At 66.3% G+C, this 18,922-nt stretch overlaps 1 protein-coding gene across 1 annotated transcript in view; it reads left to right on the forward strand.

Moving 5' to 3' along the window:
• Positions 1–18,922, forward strand: part of SLC6A9 (solute carrier family 6 member 9) — a 50,584-nt gene that overhangs the window by 11,304 nt on the left and 20,358 nt on the right. The window lies entirely within an intron of this gene.

An 18,922-nucleotide genomic window follows, 5' to 3' on the forward strand; every position in this document is an offset into this window, starting at 1 on the left:
TGGGCTGCAGCTCTGGGGGCCCTGCTGGCACCTCCCCCGGGCGTTTCCAGGAGCTGCTGTGGTGTGGGGAGCTGCATGCCCGGGGCCAGTCACACGGGTCCCAGCTCGAGGGCTGTACCTGGGGCCCCGGCTCGTGGACTCCAAGTCTGTGCTGCCCAGAGCCCGGGGGGGGGGGGGCGAGTGCCCCATGCCTCCATGGGGCATTAACTGCGCACCCCATTGCACTGGCTGCCCCAGGGCCGTGTCCCTGCCCCATGTGGTGCCTGCCCCCCCCCCCAGTGCTGCACTGACCCTGGCTCCCCCAGCGCTGCGTCTCTGCCCAGCTCCCCCAGCGCCGCATCTCTGCCCCACGTGGTGCCTGCGCCCCCCAGCACTGCACAGTACCCGGCTCCCCCCCCCCCAGCGCCGCATCTCTGCCCTGCTGGCACCCAGCTCCCCCAGGGCCGTGTCTCTGCCCTGCTGGCACCCAGCTCCCCCAGGGCCGTGTCTCTGCCCCACATGGCGCCAAGGAGAGCCAGGGGCTGTGGGTTGTGGTTGAGGGGCTCTGGCAGAGCAGGGGTGAAGTGTGCAAATCCCGGTCCAGCCCCCGGAGCTGCCGTAGCCAAACTTCTCCCCCCAGCCCTTTGTGTGGGGGCTGTTCAGCGCTCTGGGGGCAAGCTCACCCCCAGCCCGATGGGACCGATCCTCTGCCCCCTGCGGCACTGGAGGGTGGGGCCGGGGAGCCGCACCCCAGGGTGTCTGTGCCGATGCCAGGGCGGGAGGAGGCAGGGCCCGAGAGCCAGGGAGTGCCCTGCGCATGCCCCATGCCCAGCCTGGTGGGCTCTACTTGAATCCCGTTGGCTCTCGGGGGCCATAGAGGGGCCTGAGGACGGCTGCCCCTGTGCCCAGCGAGAGGCCGGGCTGCGCAGGCCCCGGGGCTGGTACCCCACTGTGGGAGGGAGCTCCTGGGCTGATGGGGCGGGGGAGAGGGCTTCTGTCTCATCAGGCAGCACCCACCCCAGTGCTGCGGGGAGCTCTGGCCTGGGGGCGCTGAGGGGCACTAAGGGGTCTCCAGGGAAGGCATTGGCACAGCTCCTGTCCCAGGGAGCAGCCCCCCACCTGCGCTGGGGGGTCGCCCCAGCCAATGGGGCCAGGGCAGGGGGCTGATGGGTGAGGACGTTCTGTTTTGTCCTTGTAGCCGTGGGCTTTCTTTGTTGTCCGGCCCTGCCAGCGGCGCCGGACTCCTGGGCAGCTGCCGGGAAGGGGGAGGCAGGGGAAGGAGGGGTCGCTGGCTGGAAGGAGCAGGAGGAGGCGTTTGTGCTGCATCCGAGTCTGAGTCCTGGCTCGGGCGCTGGTGCCACCTGGGTGCAGGCGCCCCTGGCAAAGCCCGGGGGGAGTTAAGGACGGGGGGGGCACATCCCAAACAACCCACCCCCTGCCCGGCTGCGGTGCCGCGCAAACCACACTTGGCCGGAGCGTGCTGCCCAGAATAACAAGGGGCTGCATGGGGGGGGGTGGCACCGGGGGATTTTCTGCCTGAGCGCCCCGGGAAAATGGAGTCCGCGCCAGTTGAATGGAAAAGTCGGTTCAGGGCTGGCTGTGCCTGGCACCAGGGCTCACAGCCCAGCGGTGCCGCCTCTGCACCAGCACCAGTGCCCTCCCCAGGCCCCCACTCTGCACCACCCTCGGGGCTCACCAGTGCACCCTGGGGTGGCCCTTCGGGGGGAGGCGCCCGCAGTCGGGGCAGGCGAGCGGCAGGGAGGGCCTGGCCAGTCTGTGCATGTGGCCCCAGCCTTGGCCCACGAGCACAGCAATCACCAGGCGCACTCAGCTCCCTCCGCCCGCCCAGCTGCTGCAGAGTTTCGTGCCGGAGCAGAGGGGGCTGACCCGTCTCAGGGGAGGTCTCGTTCTGATCTCTGACAGTGTTTTCACTTTCCCCGCCGGCAGCTTTATCAATGTCTTCGGAGAGTCTTGTTACCCGCGCAAACATCCAGTCGCTCTTGGAACCTCACAAAGGTCTTGGCCTCAACTTCCTGTGGCAGTGAGTTCCACCGGCTGATTGTGATTGCCTCTGAGTTCCCCCCCTTCCATTGAATTAAACGGCCTCTGGGTCTCGTGCTGGGAGCGAAGCCCTTCGTTTTCCATTTGTGTTTTGTTTAAAACTTCCTGGGGATGGATCAGGATAAAAACTGGGTGAAAATCAGCACAAAAAAGTAACTCTTTAGGTTTGTGGGTAAATATCAGCATCCATATTAGGGGATGGGAGGCAGAAAAAAGCGACGAATGAGAACATAAGAGTACTGAAAGCAAAAGCAGGTGAAGGCTGTGGTGTATTTCTCAGTGCACTACGCTCCCAGTGCACACTCACACACACGTGTATCTTCCACTCCATTGCCTTACGCTGAAACAGCCTGGCCTTTACACGTGGATAGGTTCCGCGTTAACAACAGAGCCTGGATTATGTGACCAGGATCGCACCTTCCTGGGCTGGAGGGGTCCAAACTGCGGGTGACAATCAGTGCCCCCTGGAAAGGAGGGGCCGTAGCTGGGAGACGGGGGAACAGCTGGGTCCAGTCCCTGTCTCTGGCCCCGTCGGTATTTTACAGACTTTGATGCCGTCTTCTCTCTGAGGGCGCCGTCCCAGTCGTGTTCCAGGCCCCTGCTTGTCCCCGTCGCTCGTCTCTGCTGCTCTAGCACCTCATGGGGTGGGGTGGCCGGTGCTGCAGGTGGCTTCCAGCTGAGGCCGCCCCACTGATTTCTAGGGTCTGGGTAACGGAGCCTGTCATTTCCCCCCTGGTCTGTGGTTTGGGGCCAGAACAACCACTGGCGCTGTGTGACCCAGCCACACCCAGCGCGGGGGCAAGAGGGGACGGGCCCGGGCTGAGCACGGTTTGCTGCGCCATGGCTGTTGACGTGTTTCCTCGGGGCGTCTCACGGGAGCACGGGAGGGCGCGAGCACCGGGTGTGGGCGTTTCAGAGGGGTGCCCTGTGCCAGCGCTGTGGCTCGGATACAGGTGGCGATGGCCCGCACGGGACAGCTTTACAATTAGCATTTCGGGTCACCCGCCTCCCCGTCCCCTGGCCATTTCCTCACTCCCCGGCCCCGTGCTGCTGGCTTCTCCCTGACTTTGCCAAAGCTGGTGAGTGGGGGGTGGGCCGGGGCCGACCCGGAGGCCTGTGCTGCCTGGCGAGCTGGCACCCACGTGTCCCTGCGAGTGACAGCCCAGAGCTGGCCCGTGCCCATACATGTGTGCTGCTGACGTGTGATCGTGTGGCCCCCTCCGCCCACTCCCCGGACCCCAGATGGTCTCCAGAAAGCCCAGCCCCCCTCCCCGGTCTGTCATTCACGCCTCGCTGGGCACCTTCGACGCATTCTCCCGAAAGGGAGCTTGGCTGGCTCCCGCCTGCCCGGGAACAGCTGGGGTGCTCTGAGCTAAGCGGGGGAGCATATTGGCGCTAGCAGGCTGGGGGGCCGGGGCAGGGGAAGAGAGGGACCCAGGCGTGACCCCGCCACTGGGCAAGCACTGGGTGGGCAGGCAGCCCCCCACGTGGGTGGGCTGGGCTGGACCATGCCAGGGCGCTGGCAGAACCGCACCGCGGAGGGGGCGGCTGGTGACAGGGAGGAGCTGGGTGAAGGGCTGGAGGGGAGACGGCCCCGGCCCCCCGCATGAGCCCAGGGCGCCAGGGAGGTAGAGGAGCTCCAGCTCCCCAAATCGCTGAGCAGAGCCCGCCCGAGAGCCAGATGGCCGGGCTGATGGGCAGTGACCTCGCCAGGCGTTGCCATGGAGACAAGTGTGATGTCGCAAGTGGGGCCTGATGATGTCAGGAGAAGAGACTGAGCAGCCGGCGCTGGGCTCCTGTTCCACGCGGAGACCCCTGAGGGGGCTGCAGCTCGCTAGCGAACCCATCCCCCAACCGTGCGGGGTGGTCCCTGCCTCAGCCCCAGCTCTCCGCAGGCACTAGGGCCTAGAGAGACGCGCTGAGCCCCCAGGGGGAGAGGGAGCAGTGCCCAGGTGCATCCTCGGCAAGACGTCCGAGCCCGTCTGCCCTGGGCACAGGGCACGTTCCCCCCAGGCCCTGCCGCGCACCCCTGCACTGCCCCAGGCGGGGCTGGACGAGTGCGTAGGCCTCTAGGCCGGTCACCCCAGTGTGTCCTCAGGGTGCTTTGGGCACCAGTGGCCGGCACATCCTGGGCCAGGCCTGCCCAGATCTCTTTTCTCACCGGGCACCCCAGCGCCAGCCCCCTCGCTGCCCTGTGCGCCAGGATCAGGACCCTCAGGCTGCTCCTCCTGCAGCCCCCCACCCCTCTCTGACCTGCTCATCCCACCCCCACCGCACCCCTCCAGCCCCTTTTGTCTCCTCCCACGGGCCCCCAGTCACCCCCTCCTCAGCTCTCCCCCGCCCTGGCCAGGGGCAGAGTTTGGCACAATCCTGTTAATAACAGGTCTCGGTCTAGCTCTGATTTACCGACGGTTAGTGGCACTTACAGTACCGGGCACGTGGCATCACCAGTACAGGTCACGTTCTTCTTATTTAATCACCCTCCAGTTTTGTTTTAACTTAATTGTTCGCCACGTTTAGCAGTGGCCACTTACAGCTCAACACTAGCCTAGAAACCAACCCGACCCGAGCACCGTGTGAACCCGGCTCCTGGGCTGCCCCTCGCCATCTGCCTCAGCACGGTCCCCTCCCGTGTTACCCGCCTGGCTCCTTCCCTCCCAGCCAACGCAGCTGCAGCCCGAGGCTACTGGCCCCGGCCAGCCCTGGGGTTCTGGGGCAAATAGTAAAACTGAAACGGCCCCAGCGAGAGCTCTGCTGGGAGGCTCAGGCACTGCATGTGGGGAACCAGGCCTGGACCCAGAGAGCGCCTGGCATCGCCACTCGCCCCCCAGAACATGCCAAATAGACGGGAGAAATCTGGGTGCCCCCAAGCGTCACCTCTGCGACGTATCCCGTTTGGGGGGGCAACGCCCCCAGTCTCTGCCCCGGCCCTGGCGCCCACCCAGGAACACGACCAGCGAGCTGGGCTGAGCCAGGCCGCAGCCCTGTGCCCCCCAGACGCTGGCTCCCTGTGTGGCACTGGGTGCAGGCTGCCCGCTCTTGCAGGGGGCTGGAGGCTAAGTCACCCCTGTCCCAGTCTCTCCCTAGCCTGCTTTGCCCTCCAGTCCCCCCTGCTGCTCCTCTCCCCGGCGCCTGGGAAGGGGCACTGCAGCCCCGTGCTGGTGGACACCAATGTAAGCGCCCAGGCTGATGGGCACATGGCAGCTGCTCCCTCACCAGGGAGGCTGGTTCCCAGAGGGGCAGGCTTGGAACCAGCTTTCTGGGCTAATGAGCCACGTCTTCATTAATGGGGTGAGGAGCCGCTCGCCCCCTGGAGGCTCAGAGGCGGCTGTGCTGAGTGCCAGGCCCGGCATCCTGCTGTGCCACGCCTCCTCCCGCCACACCATCTCCCGCTACCCCATGCCGCTGCCACGCCTCCTCCCTCCACGCCTCCTCCTGTCACCCCATGATCCTGCCACGCCTCCTCCCGCCGTCCCATGCCGTTGCCACGCCTCCTCCCGCCACGCCTCCTCCTGTCACCCCATGATCCTGCCACGCCTCCTCCCGCCGCCCCATGCCGCTGCCACGCCTCCTCCCGCCACGCCTCCTCCTGTCACCCCATGATCCTGCCACGCCTCCTCCCGCCGCCCCATGCCGCTGCCACGACTCCTCCTGCCGCCCCATGCTCCTGCCACGCCTCCTCCCGCCACCCCATGATCCTGCCACGCCTCCTCCTGTCACCCCATGATCCTGCCACGCCTCCTCCCGCCGCCCCATGCTCCTGCCACGCCTCCTCCCGCCGTCCCATGCCGTTGCCACGCCTCCTCCCGCCGCCCCATGCCGTTGCCACGCCTCCTCCCGCTGCCCCATGCTCCTGCCACGCCTCCTCCCGCCGCCCCATGCCGCTGCCACGCCTCCTCCTGCCACGCCTCCTCCTGTCACCCCATGATCCTGCCACGCCTCCTCCCGCCGCCCCATGCTCCTGCCACGCCTCCTCCCGCCGCCCCATGCCGCTGCCACGCCTCCTCCCGCCACGCCTCCTCCTGTCACCCCATGATCCTGCCACGCCTCCTCCCGCCGTCCCATGCCGTTGCCACGCCTCCTCCCGCCGCCCCATGCTCCTGCCACGCCTCCTCCCGCCACCCCATGATCCTGCCACGCCTCCTCCTGTCACCCCATGCTCCTGCCACGCCGCCTCCCGCCGCCCCATGCTCCTGCCACGCCGCCTCCCACCGCCCCATGCTCCTGCCACGCCGTCTCCCACCATGCCTCCTCCCGCCACCCCATGCCGCTGCCACGCCTCCTCCCGCCACGCCTCCTCCTGCCACGCCACCTCCCGCCACCCCATGCCCCTGCCACACCTCCTCCCGACACGTCTCTTCCCGCCACCCCATGCTTGTGCAACACCACCTCCAGTCACCCCATGCTCCTGCCACGCCTCCTCCCACCATCCCATGCTCCTGCCACACCTCCTCCCCGGCGCCCGGCACCAGCACTACTGGGACATGGGGCTGGAGGAGCCTCAGGGCTGAGCCCACCTGGCAGCCCCTGTTTGCCCAGGAGCCCAGAGTCCCTCCACCCTTGGGGGGCGTCGCACCCCACGGCCCCCCAGGCTGGGGGGCTTGGTCACCAAGTCACCGGGTGTGCATACGTGCCCGGTGTGCATGCGCACGTCGGGGGGTGCCACGGACTCACTCTAGCTGCTCGCCTCCCCTGTAGTTGGTAGCCCCCACCCTTCCCTGGTCTGTGCCATGCCCGCAGGCCCAGCACCAGCCGTCACCCTGGGGTGTGCTCCTGCTCCTGCCCCCAGCTCCAGCCCCCAGCGGCGCTGCCAGGCGGGACGCCCGGGAACAGGTGGGCCAAGGCCGGGGCAGGCGAGGGCAGGGGACTTAAATAGCAACAGGAATCTGCACACAGTGTGGAGCCGGCTGGGCCGGGACACGGACACGGGGCTCAGAGCCAGGGGCTGCCCCATGGAGCCAGGCCAGGGCGACCTGAGCCGCGACCTGAGCGGCGTCAGCCTCAGCACTGGGGGGCATTGGCAGTGCCCCGGGGACAGGCTGGGCCAGACGCCCCCATGCGAGAGGGCCGGCAGGAGGGGTGGGGGGAGGGGGTTGGAGGTTCAGGCTTGGCAGTGGCAGGCGACACTAGCCCAGTGCCCGCAGCCCTGGCGCCGAGCTCTGATGACTTTGGTCTGAGCTAATTCTCCATTTCCCACCGTCGCCCTCACCTGCCGGTGGCGGGGAGTTCCCCAGGCCGCTGCTGTGCGGCAGGGAGAAGGGGGGATCGTGGTGGGGGGAGCGAGGTGGAGATGGGGCAGAGGGGTGGGGTGCCCCCATAGTGAGACCGAGGCTCTCTCCCGGCTTTGGGCTCCTCACGGCACTGACCGAGACCCCTGCCCGTGGCCAGCGGCTCGGGGGGGGGGGCAGGCGCCGAAGGGGTAAAGCCAGGTGGGGGTGGCCGGCTTAGCCAGGGGAGGGGTGTCAAAGGGATGGGGTGAGCCCTGGGACTGTTCCCGGCAGGGTGGGGCCCGGCAGGGCCAGGCCCTGAGCACTGGGGGGGGGGCAGGTCTCCAGCAAGGTCCCAGCCTGCCCCTCTCTCCTGGGGTCCTGGATTCCTGGGGCAGGGTGGGGTGGGCACTGGTAAGGTCCATCTCTCTTGGTGGGAGAGGGAGCTGGATGCCGGCTTGGAGACAGGGTCCCCCCGATGCCAGCTGCTCTCGTGGGCACGGGTGGGGTGGCCAGCAGCCCCCAGCCCCCTGCACTGCAGGTCAATGCTGTGGGCCCCAGGTCGATGCTGTGGGCTCAGGCGGGAGTGGGGGGGAGGGGCTGCGAGCAGCTGGGTCCCACTAATGAGGCATCATTAAGGCCAAACTGCGCTCGCTGCACAGCCGGGAAGGGGGGTGGGGCCCAGCCTGCCACTGCCCCACTGTCAGATCAGTGCCCTGGAGCAGAGTCCAGCTGGGTGGGGCAGGTCTCGGGAGGTTCTCAGGGGGCAGAAGCGTCTCTGGCCCTTGCAAGCCGAATTCCCATGAGCCGCAGACCCCAACTCGCCAGCCCCTCCTGGAGCCCAGCTGCCCCGGTGCCATCCTGGGGGAGCCCAACGGGCCTGGAACGCTGAGGCCAGAGCCGCCAGCAGGGGGCGACCTGGGCTGAGTCCCTCGGGGCCAGGCCACGATTCCGGGGGGCTGGGAGAGAGATGGCGAGTCAAGCTCCCCCTGCCCCCAGCTGGGATCCCTCACTCCCGACCCACAGCCCCCTGCTGCCCTAGACCTCTCCCCCAGCTCTGCAGGGGCCCCTCAGTCCTAACCCCCAAGGAGCCATCTCTGTCCCTATCCCTAAGTCTGTCTGTCCCTGTGTCACAGAGTGTGGGGGAGTCAGGGCCCTGCACCCCCCACTTCCTGTGATTCCCCAGGACTCTCAGGCAGCCAGTAAAGCGGAAGGTTTATTAGACACAGGAACACAGTCAAAGCAGGGCTTGTAGGTACAGAAAACAGGACCCCTCAGTCAGGTCCATCTTAGGGGGTGGGGAGCCCAGACCCAAGCTCTGGGCCTTCCCCCACCCCCAGCCAGCTCCAAACTGACCCCCTCCAGCAGCCTCCCCCAGCCACTGCCCCCCTGCCCCTCCCCTCCAGCCTTTGTCCAGTTTCCCAGGTAGACAGTGTCACCTGGCTCCAACCCCCACCTGGGCTCAGGTTACGCTGCCAGCCTTTACGAGTGGGCTCCAAGTGTCATCCCTCAGTGATGTCCCCCCCTTATTTCCCCTCCACGTCTAGTCTCAATGCAGACAGTAAACTAGTAAAACTCCCACGCAACATTCCCAGGTTAATACTCCCTGCTCCCTTCTCCATCACACCCTGTCTCCAGCAGGGACCAGTAAATCCTTCTCCCCAGAGGGCGGGGGAAATGGGGAAACTGAGGCACGGTGGGGTGAGCTGCAAGGGGTTGGTGGCATCGCTCTTCGGGAGTGCTCTTGGCCAGGTGACTTGGCCCAAGGCCACTGACCGGCTGGAGACACTGGTGATAGGAGTGGTGGGGCCTGATCCTGATCTGACCCCTGCGGGGGCACCGGAGAGCAGGATCGGGGGGGGGGCAAGGAGCTGTTCTGGCTCCCCCGTGCTGTGTGGGGTCTGGTGGGGCCAGGTCTCATCAAGCTGCGTAGCCTGCACCCGCCTGGCGCTTGGAGCTTGTGAGTGACGCTCCCGGCCCCCCCATCTCACAGTCCCTGGGGTGCAGCCCCCATTGGGTGCTGGCCTCGCGGACTGCGCTTGGCTCCGGTGCTGGAGCCCTGTCCTGAGCTCGGGCCACTACCCCAGCGACCCTCACTGCCCCGGCCAGAGAGCGGCTGCTTTGGGGTCAGGCTGCGTGGGTGTGCCATGGCCCTAAGCCAGGGGCTTGTGCCAGCGGCGGCTGGGGGAGCCCTGGGCACTGCCAGCCCCCTTGCTGGGGGGCGAGCTGTTCTGCTAGCGAGAGAGCCGAGCCGGGTGGGGGGCAGTGCCGCGCCGGAGGAGCTGAGCCGAAAGTAATGCCAAGTCCCCGAGCGAGCAAAGAGCGCGGGGGAGGGGCGGGGGCCGCTCGCTCGCTGGCCGCGCTGAGCCCAGGGGTGTGAATGAAGTTGCAGAAGACTAGCGGCTCCAAGAATCTCCCCCAGGATGGTGGGCGCCGGCGGCCAGGCCCCTCCCTGCCCTGCTGAGAAGGTCAGTGGGGAGCCGGGTGGGGGGACGGGTTCCAGGTGAGGGGAGCTGCCCGGCTCTCCCTCACAGCCCCTTTGTGCCCGCGCCAGTGAGACGGGGCCCAGGCTGAGGAATGGCTTTGTCCCTGCCCGGCTGGCAGCAAGGGGCGGGCTTGGGGGTCGCGTGTAGGGATGAGCCGCTCAGCCCTGCCCCAGCTCTGGGGGGTGGGCGGGCCAGGGGCGTCTCAGGGGACGGGGGTGCGAAATAGCACGGCCCCCCTGGCTGGCTTCCTAGGGGCACCAGCCCTCCCCAAGCCGAGAGTCAAACCCCCTGTGTCCAGCTGGGGCCTGGCTCCGGGCCACGTGTGCCCCTGGGCTGGCCAGGGACAGCCACTTTCCCCGGCTTCCCTCACCAGCATCGCCGAGTCGAGCCGCCTCCCCGGGACCAGGGCACCGACTAGATCCCAGCACGGCCGCGTGGGGCAGGGCAGCCACGTGAACGGCACCCTCCCCGTCACACCCAGCCCCTCGTCACACCCACCCCAACACACCCAGCCCCCTCCCTGTCACACCCACCCCATCACACCCAGCCCCCGTCACACCCAGCCCCCTGCCCCATCACACCCAGCCCCCTCCCTGTCACACCCACCCACATCACACCCAGCCCCCTCCCTGTCACACCCAGCCCCCTCCCTGTCACACCCAGCTCTCCATCACACCCACTCCGTCACACCCAGCCCCCTGCCCCATCACACCTAGCCCCCTCCCTGTCACACCCAGCTCTCCATCACACCCACCCCCGTCACACCCAGCCCCCTGCCCATCACACCCAGCCCCCTCCCTGTCACACCCATTTCTGCCCTATCACACCCAAGCCCCCCTCCCCTTCACACTTAGCCCCCTCCCCATCACACTCAGCCCTGTCACACCCAAGCCCCCCTCTCCATCACACACACCCCATGACACCCAAGCCCTCCTCCCCCATGACACCCAGCCCCCGTCACACCTTGCTCTCTCCTGGCCCTGGTGCTGTGGGCTCCCACGCTCTCCCATCACCGAGATGCAGCCAGCTCTGGGCTGGAACGCAGCAGCCCTTTAACAGCCGTGTATCTGCTTAGGAAGTTAAGGCCAATCCAAGGGGAGCAGCAGGAGCTGGGGTGTCTGGGGAGCGTCTCACTGGGGACGTGGGGAGGATGGGAAGCCCGGGGCCCTGATGGGCAAGCTGAGCTTCCCCCAAACTGCCCGGGTGGTTGGGACATGGCACGACCTGGCTGCGGGGTCTTTGCATCTCCAGGGCTGGCAGAGCCGTGGCGAGGAGTGTGGACGGCTCGGTGGAGTCAGCTGCCCCCAGGGTTTGCTTCGGTTCAGATATCTCCATGTAGACAGACCCTCGTGTGGGGAGCCCAGGGCTGGGCTAGCAGGGGGCTGCGGGTCGGGAGTGAGGGGCACAGGCAGAGCTGGGGGGGGGGCAGGGCTGGAGTAGCAGGGGGCTGCGGGTCGGGAGTGAGGGGCACTGGCAGAGCTGTGGGTGGGGGAGCCCAGGGCTGGGCTACCGGGGGCTGCGTGTCGGGAGTGAGGGGCACCGGCAGAGCTGGGGGAGCCCAGGGCTGGGCTAGGAGGATGTGTTGTGTCTCTGCAGCCATCTCCTTGTCATGAGCCCACAAGCCCACAGTGCCAAATGCTCCTGGCTCCCCCCCCCCCCACACACACACAGTTACACACACACACTTACACACGCACAGTTACACACAGACGCAGTTACACACGGTTACACAGAAGACAATTACACACACAGTTACACACACACACAATTACACACACTTGCTGTGTTCATCTGCTCGTCTCAGGCCGCCTGTAACACAGACAGTTGCGGCTGCTGCTGGGGTGGAGCCCAGCCGGCTCCCTGGCTGCAGCAGGGGCTCTGTGGCCGGTTCACGTGGCACAGGGGTGACAGGAAAAGCGGGCCCAGTGCCGGCCCGGGCCCCGAGCTGCCATGGGAGGCGCAGGCAGGCGGGAACCGTCGAGCGCCCGTGTCCCTGTGCAGCTAAAGGAGCAGATGGGCGCAGGGCAGGCAGTGCCCCCCAGCGGGCTCCAGGAGCTGCCAAGGGAGGAGGGGCAAACAGACCCCCCCCTTCCCCTGTGGCCGGGCTGTCAGGCCGGCACTCCTCCCCCAGAGCCTGCGCTGCAATGGGGCTCCCTGTCCCGGGGCCGGGTTGGTGCAGCGTCCCCTCCCCCCAGCCGAGCCGGGGGAGGGGCTGGGAAAGGGCTATTTAGAAACATTTAATTAGCATCTATTTATACCTCACTGCCCCCCCCCCAGCTCTCTGCCTGTGACCTCACAGCCATCCCCATAGAAACCAGCTGTGATGTTGGTGCCAGAGGCGGATGATGTCAGGGGGGGTTTCTCGGTGCCCAGCGCGCCCGGGTCTGACCTGCCTGAGTCCCTGGCCCGGCGGGGGGCTCACAGCCGGGCCCCGGCACAGGGAGGGGGCTGCTGGTCCTGGTGACCCTGGTGGGACTCTGCGGTAACGCCGTGGAGACCCTGAGCAGGGGCAGCCCCCCAGCCCGATGGGCACGGGGGGCGGGGGCCATGCGCTGGCGGAGCAGGGGGCCTGGGCAGACAGCACCGGAAGGGCCGGTGCCCCAGTCACCGCGCCGGGAGCCAAAGGCCAACCAGCCGTTGGGGCAGGCAGGGCAGGGGGCTGGTCCCAGGACCCCAGCAGAGGGGTCCCCAGCCATGTGTTGGGCAGCTTCATACGTGGGGCTTTATGCTAATTATTTAATGAGCCAATTTGCATCGAGTTCCCATAGACTGTAAATTTCAGCTTCAGAAGCCGGGCGTCAGCGCAGGGGCAGCCCCATGGCACCCGCAGAGCCAAGCCGGGCAGCGTCCCACAGGGGCTCGGGCCGGCCAGTCTCCCTGGGCCAGGCGGGCTTGGTGTCACTGCGGAGCCTGCCTGTGATGTGGGTGCTGGAACTGAGCCCCCCACAGCTCAGCTCATGGGGTCCCCACTGTTGCTGGGTGGCACTGACTGACCCACTGCTGGCTGTCAGGAGTCACCCACCGGGCCCCCGGGGGGGGGCAGCAGCCTGCCCAGCTGGGCAGAACCATGCCCAGGGAAACCCAGGGGGTGGGGCTCAGTGGGAGGGCACTCTCCCCCCACAGGCAGTGCTGGCACTAGGGGGCTCTGGGGCAGAGAGCGGGGCAGGGGCTCAGTGGGGGGCACTGGCCCCCATAGGCAGTGCTGGCCCCAATGCCCAGGACAGCACAAGGGGGCACCTTTCTGGCTTGCAAGGAGCTTTCTGCCCTCCCAATCCCTAGCGGCCCCATGGCCCAGTTCCTCGCAGGTTTTAGTCCTTCGGGGCCTTTGTCCCTTTCCTTCAGTGTCACGTCGTCCACCCGCCCGGGGCAAACCCCGGCTCCAGGCACTTCACGCTGGTGCTGCAGGTACCCGGAACAGGGGGGTTTCCATTCCCTCTCCTGCCCCGGGTCACGGTGCTGGGTGCTGGTGAACTGCAGTTGCCTTGTCCCACCCCAGAGCTGGCTGCATTTCAGCCTGGCAGTTTGGTTTGAGAGTGTTCGGGGATCTTCTGGCAGTCAGGGTATTAGAGAAATCCACATGGCCAGAGCGAGGGGCTGAACTGTGCCTCCTGGTCGTGTGTGTGTGTGCGCACGTGTATGTGTGGGTGTGTGCGTGTGCACGCGTGTGTGTGCATGTGTGTGTGTGTGCGTGCGCACTGGGGAAGGGGTGCCGTACGCCCTGTGTTGGGAAGAGTCTGGGGAGATAGGATGGACTCCCGGCATGCCGAACCCTCCATCCCCCCTCCCGCTAGTCACACTGGGATCCACCGTGTGCCATCACACCCAGATCCTCTCTGCACCATCTCACTGGGATCTGCCCCGTGCGCTGGCACCAGGATCCGCCCTGCCCCATGACCCCGGTTGTGATCCAGGCTGGCACACACAGGATGTCACTTGCAGTGCGGGGTTTGCACTCTCCCTGTTCCTTAGCCTGGTGCCAATGATGTCCTGGGTGGCCGTGAGAGCCAGGCTGGACTACCAGTGCCCGGGTGTGGCTCCGGAGGGAATCCCGATCCTCCCCCTGCGGCGCCTGGGGTGACTCCAGAGTGAGACGTGGCTATGACTCAGGGCAGTCTGGCCTAGTGACCCAGCGGGGGCTGCCCGTTCCCACTCCCCACACTGGGGTCGGGTCAGGTCTGAGTCTGGCCCAGGAAAACTTGTGTCCCAGACGTTGAGCCAGTCCCTGCCGCCTGGAGCTCCCTGCAGGAGTCTGGCCCTTAGCTAGTTACCAGCCCAGGGGCGGGGGCGCACGGCCAGGCAGGGCTGCCTAGGGCAGGTGTGTGGGGAGCAGGCTGCCGTGGCAGGATCCAAGCCAGGGAGGCTGATTGCTGGTGCCCACTGCACCCGAGGCCAGGCCAGGGCTGTGTGTGCTCCAGCCCTGCCTCACCCCCCATCTGTGGGGCCATCCCCAAGGGGCGGTGATGGGGCCCTAGGTGGGGAGGGCTCGAGTCACTGCAGAGAATTCTCTCCCAGGTGCCTGGCTGGGGGGGTCCTGCCATGCTCAGGGTCTAACCGATCTCCCGGTTTGGGGTGGGGAAGGAATTTTCCCTGGGTCAGATTGGCAGAGACCATGGGGGAGGGTTTGCTTCCCCTGCAGCCCGGGGCACAGGGCACTCGCTGGTTTGAACGAGGGTAAATGGCAGATTCTCTACCGTGACGGCCAGAGGTCGGGGTCTGTTACAGGAGCGGGGTGAGGGGCTGGGCCATGTGTGCAGGGCCGGCTCTAGCTTTTTTGCTGCCCCAAGCAGCAAAAAAAAGCTCCGCCCCCCAGCCCCCCCCGCCGAGCGCCGCCCCGCCCCGCCCCAGCTGAGCGCCGCCGGAACCCCCCCCAGAGCGCCGCCCCCCCCGCCAAGCGCCGCGCGCCGGAACCCCCACCCCCGAGCGCTGAGCCCCGCGCTGCGCCGCGCCGCCGGAGCCCACCCCCGCCAGAACCCCCTTCCAGCGCCGCGCCTGCGCCGCCCCCTCGCTGAGCCCCGCGCAACCAGAGCCCGCCCCCCCAGCACTGCGCTGCCGGAGCGCCCCCCCCATGGAATGCCGCGCCGCGCTACCCCCGCCGCCCCTTACCAGGTGCCGCCCCAAGCATGTGCTTGGGTGCCTGGTGCCTGGAGCCAGCCCTGCATGTGTGTGTCAAACCAGATCACGATGGCCCCTTGTGCCCTTTGAGCCGGGGCCTGTGAGCGCATTCGGCCGTGATTCCCGCCTGGCCGCCCTCCCGCGCTGCTCGCTGGGCCAGCCTGAGGGGGAGGCGTGTTTGGCGAAGGCAGGGGAAGGAGCCGGGATGCCTGGGTTCTGGCCCAGCCCTTGTGTGATGTCGGGCAAGTCCCTTCCCTCCGGGGCCTGCGGGAGGGTGCACGGGCCTGGCCCACCCCACCAGCGTCGGTGTGACTGGGGCTGACGGGCAGGACAAGGCTCTGGCACCAGGGAGGGCAAAGGGCTGGGATGAGCTGGCTCCTGTGTGTGTGTGTACCTGCACCAGTGCGTGTGTGTGTGTGTAAGCATGTGCGTGTGTGCACATGTGTGTACATGCGAATGTGTGTGTGCACATGTGTGTGTACGTGTTTGTGCATGCACGTGTGTACATGTGTGTGTACATGTGTGTATGTGTGTGCACATGTGTGTGTGCGTGTGTGTGTGTGTGCTCATGAGTGTCCCTGCATGTGTGCATTTGCACATGTGTGTGCACCCACTGCCGTCAGCCGGACTCAGTCCAAGAGGCCTGGCTGTGAGCGAGGCCCAGAGCAGAGCCACCTTCGAGCCGGGCTGGTGCCAGGACCCTGGGGTGCAGTGGTTCTGGTTACGCTGGTTGCTGGGTTCCCAGTGGGGACTGTGTTGTGGCTGTGTTTGCTTCAGGGCTGAACTGGCTGGGGGCAGTGGGCGTCTGCGTCCGTGCAGGCAGGAGGATGAGGCGGGCGGGTGCCTGTCCATGGCTGGCTGCGGGAGCGACGTGGACCAAGCTGGGGAGCCAGCCGCGGGGGCCGGGGGCATGCTGGAGCCGTGCAGTGGGGGCGCGGGGCAGTGGGTTCATCTCAGTGCCGAGATGGGCTGCGGTGCTCCCTGAAGCAGCATGCCTGGCCTCGCACAGGGACTGCCCGCGGCTGGGCTCACGGCAGGCGTTGGCGCACCTCTCCCAGGGCAGGGCTTCTCCCAGGGGCTCGGGCACCTGTCCCAGGCCAAGGCAGGTCCAAGGCAAGGTGAGGGCCGTCCGTATGCACAGCCCTGGTGTCCCACTGCATCTCATTGGCTGGGCATGACTGTGGCACCATCATGCCCCCAGGACTTGGGCTCTGGGCCCCTCCCCCGGGGAGCAGAGCTTGGGGGCCCTGTCTGCCAGGGCGGGGGGTCAGATAGGGCCTCATGGCAGGGGGCTGGGGCGCTGGCTCTGGCCCCACAGGCTGCTTTGCCTCTTCCCCCCTTAGTGCTGCAAGGTGCCACCCATGGAGCCAGGTCCCCACATGCCATGCACCAGGCACTCCCATGGCACGGCTGCCCCCAGGGTCATCGCCTGGGTCTGAACCCAGCCCCTCGCGAGGGCAGCGCCCGGCCCCTGGCCCACGCACGCTGCTGAACGGCTGCCAGCCTCGTTAGCGGTGCTTCCACTGCTCTGCAAGTCAATCAAGCAATTAGCCTGCGCACGTGGGCTGCACCCCCCCATCGCCCCGTGCCTCCTCCCCCAGCAAAGGGGTCAGGGCCAGCACGCCCCATCTCGCAGAGAGGCTGGCAGCACCCAGTGAGACCCACTTGCCGCATGTGCCAGCCCCTGGCTCCCTGCCTGTGGGGGTGTGACGAACTGGGCCTGTTCTCACGGTGGTCTGTGAATGCTGACAGGGGAGTGTGCTGGGATAGTCTGCATTGTAGGATGGGATCTGCCCGAGGGCGCATACCTGAGTGTGTAACATGAGAACCCAGGAAGGGGTTGAAGGGGAGGCGACTCCTTAGCCCGGGAAACTGAACAAAGGCTGTGGGAGGGGTCGCTGAAAGCAGAGTGCTGGAAGCAGGCAGGGAGAGAGGGCTGGGGGGCATAGATGGCTCTGACCTCCCAAGGGGGGCTGGGCTTGGATGCCCGGGGACCCCAAGATGGACCTAACTGAGGGGGTCCCTGTTGTCTGTGCCTGCAAGACCTGTCTTGGACTGTATTCCTGTCATCCAAATAAACCTTCTGCTTTACTGGCTGGCTGAGAGTCATGGTGAATCGCAGGAAGCCGGGGGTGCAGGGCCCTGAGTCCCCCAATACTCCGTGACAACTGGTGGCAGCGGTGGGATCTACTGCACCCCGTGGACGGCGCTTCCTCGGCGCTTCCTGCAGTAAGTGACTGGGGAGCAGTAAAACGAAGGGGGATTGACGGGGACCAGGCGTGCTGAAGAGTGAGAGAGAGACGGTTATTACCCCTGGGAGTGTGTGACCAGCGAGAAGGACTTTTGCAGTAACAGGGTCCCCCGAGGGGATCGCAGCGAGTGGTCCCAGGGGCGGAGGAGTCTGCAGCTCGACCCTGGCAGAGAGGCGGTGACCTCGAGAAGGGCTGGCACACTAGGGGTCCCCCTGGGAACTGTGGGGAGCTGTGAGCACACAGGCCGGTGAGTGGGCAGCAGGAAGATGTATGCCAAGCGGCTTAAGAGCGACCTGGTGGAGCTGTGCAAGCAGAGGCGGCTGCGCATTGGGAGGCTCACCAAAGAACAGCTCATTGCCCAGCTGGAGGCAGAAGATCGCGCGAATGAACTGATCCCTGTGTCTCAGGGAAGCAGCCTGGCAAATGCAGCGCAGGCACCAGTGTCTGTCCCAGCTGGGAGTGGTCAGCCGGCTGCTGAGGGCTTCCCGAGACCCCTCCTTCCTATGCCTAGGGGAAGGGTGGGGAGGAGCCCAGCAAATACCGAGGGCGCCGTGACCCCCCCGGCCAGCAGGGGATCCCCCCGGCGAAGCCCGCCGGCCAGCAGAGGATCCTCCCGGCGACGTTCGGCATCCGGGGAGCGGAATTGGCTGGAATGGGAGAAAGAGCTAAAACTGAGAGAGCTGGAGGATCGTGAACAACAGAGACAGCATGAACGGGAGGAGAAAGAGAGACAGCATCAGCGTGAACGGGAGGAGAAAGAGAGACAGCGTCAGCATGAACGGGAGGAGAAAGAGAGACAGCATCAGCGTGAACGGGAGGAGAAAGAGAGACAGCATCAGCGTGAAGAGAGACAGAGACAGCATGAACGGGAGGAGAATGAGAGACAGCGTCAGCATGACCTGGAACTGGCGAGATTGAAGGGCAGCGAACCCCCGGCTGCGGTGAGTGAGGGGGGACCCAGGACTGCACGGAGCTTTGATAAGTGCATCATGGCCCCATACAAGGAGGGGGAGGACATGGATGACTTCCTGGAGGCCTTTGAGACGGCCTGCGAGCTGCACCGTGTGGACCCCGCGGACAGACTCCGGGTCCTTACCCCCTTACTGGACCCCAAATCCGTGGCATTGTACCGCCAACTGGGAGAGGCAGAGAAAGGGGACTACGAACTATTCAAAAGGGCCCTGCTACGAGAGTTTGGGCTGACTCCTGAGATGTACCGGGAAAGGTTCCGGAGTCAGGATAAAACCCCTGAGATCTCATATCTGCAACTAGCCGCCCGCATGGAGAGATACGCCAGCAAGTGGGCTGGTGGGGCCCAGACGAAGGAGGACCTGATTAAACTGCTGGTACTGGAGCAACTGTATGACCGGTGCCCATCCGACCTGAGGCTGTGGTTGGTGGACAGAAAGCCAGAGAACCCGCGACACGCCGGGCAGCTGGCTGATGAGTTTGTAAAGAGCCGGTCAGGAGATAAAAGGGAGGAGTCCCAAAGGAACAGTCCCACCACAACGCAGAGAGAGAGTCACCATGGGACCTCCCCATGGGAAAATACAGAAAAAACCCATCAGAGGGGAGCATCCGGCATCAGGACCATCCGACCTACTCAAGGGGACCCATGGGACATGGGCTGCTACCACTGTGGCCAAAAGGGCCACATACGGGCCCAGTGCCCTAGGCTCAGGGACAGACTGAGCAGACCGAACCCACAGAGGGTTAACTGGGTAGAGACCCAGCCCGGCGAAAGGCAGCATTCCCAGGGAAGAGGGGCTGGCAGAGTACCACCTGCTAAGGAGGGAGGAGAGCTCCAGGCCAGCTCCTCTAGGGG

This window comes from Malaclemys terrapin, chromosome 8 (genome assembly GCF_027887155.1).
Source record: "Malaclemys terrapin pileata isolate rMalTer1 chromosome 8, rMalTer1.hap1, whole genome shotgun sequence".
Classification (NCBI taxonomy): Eukaryota; Metazoa; Chordata; order Testudines; family Emydidae; genus Malaclemys; species Malaclemys terrapin.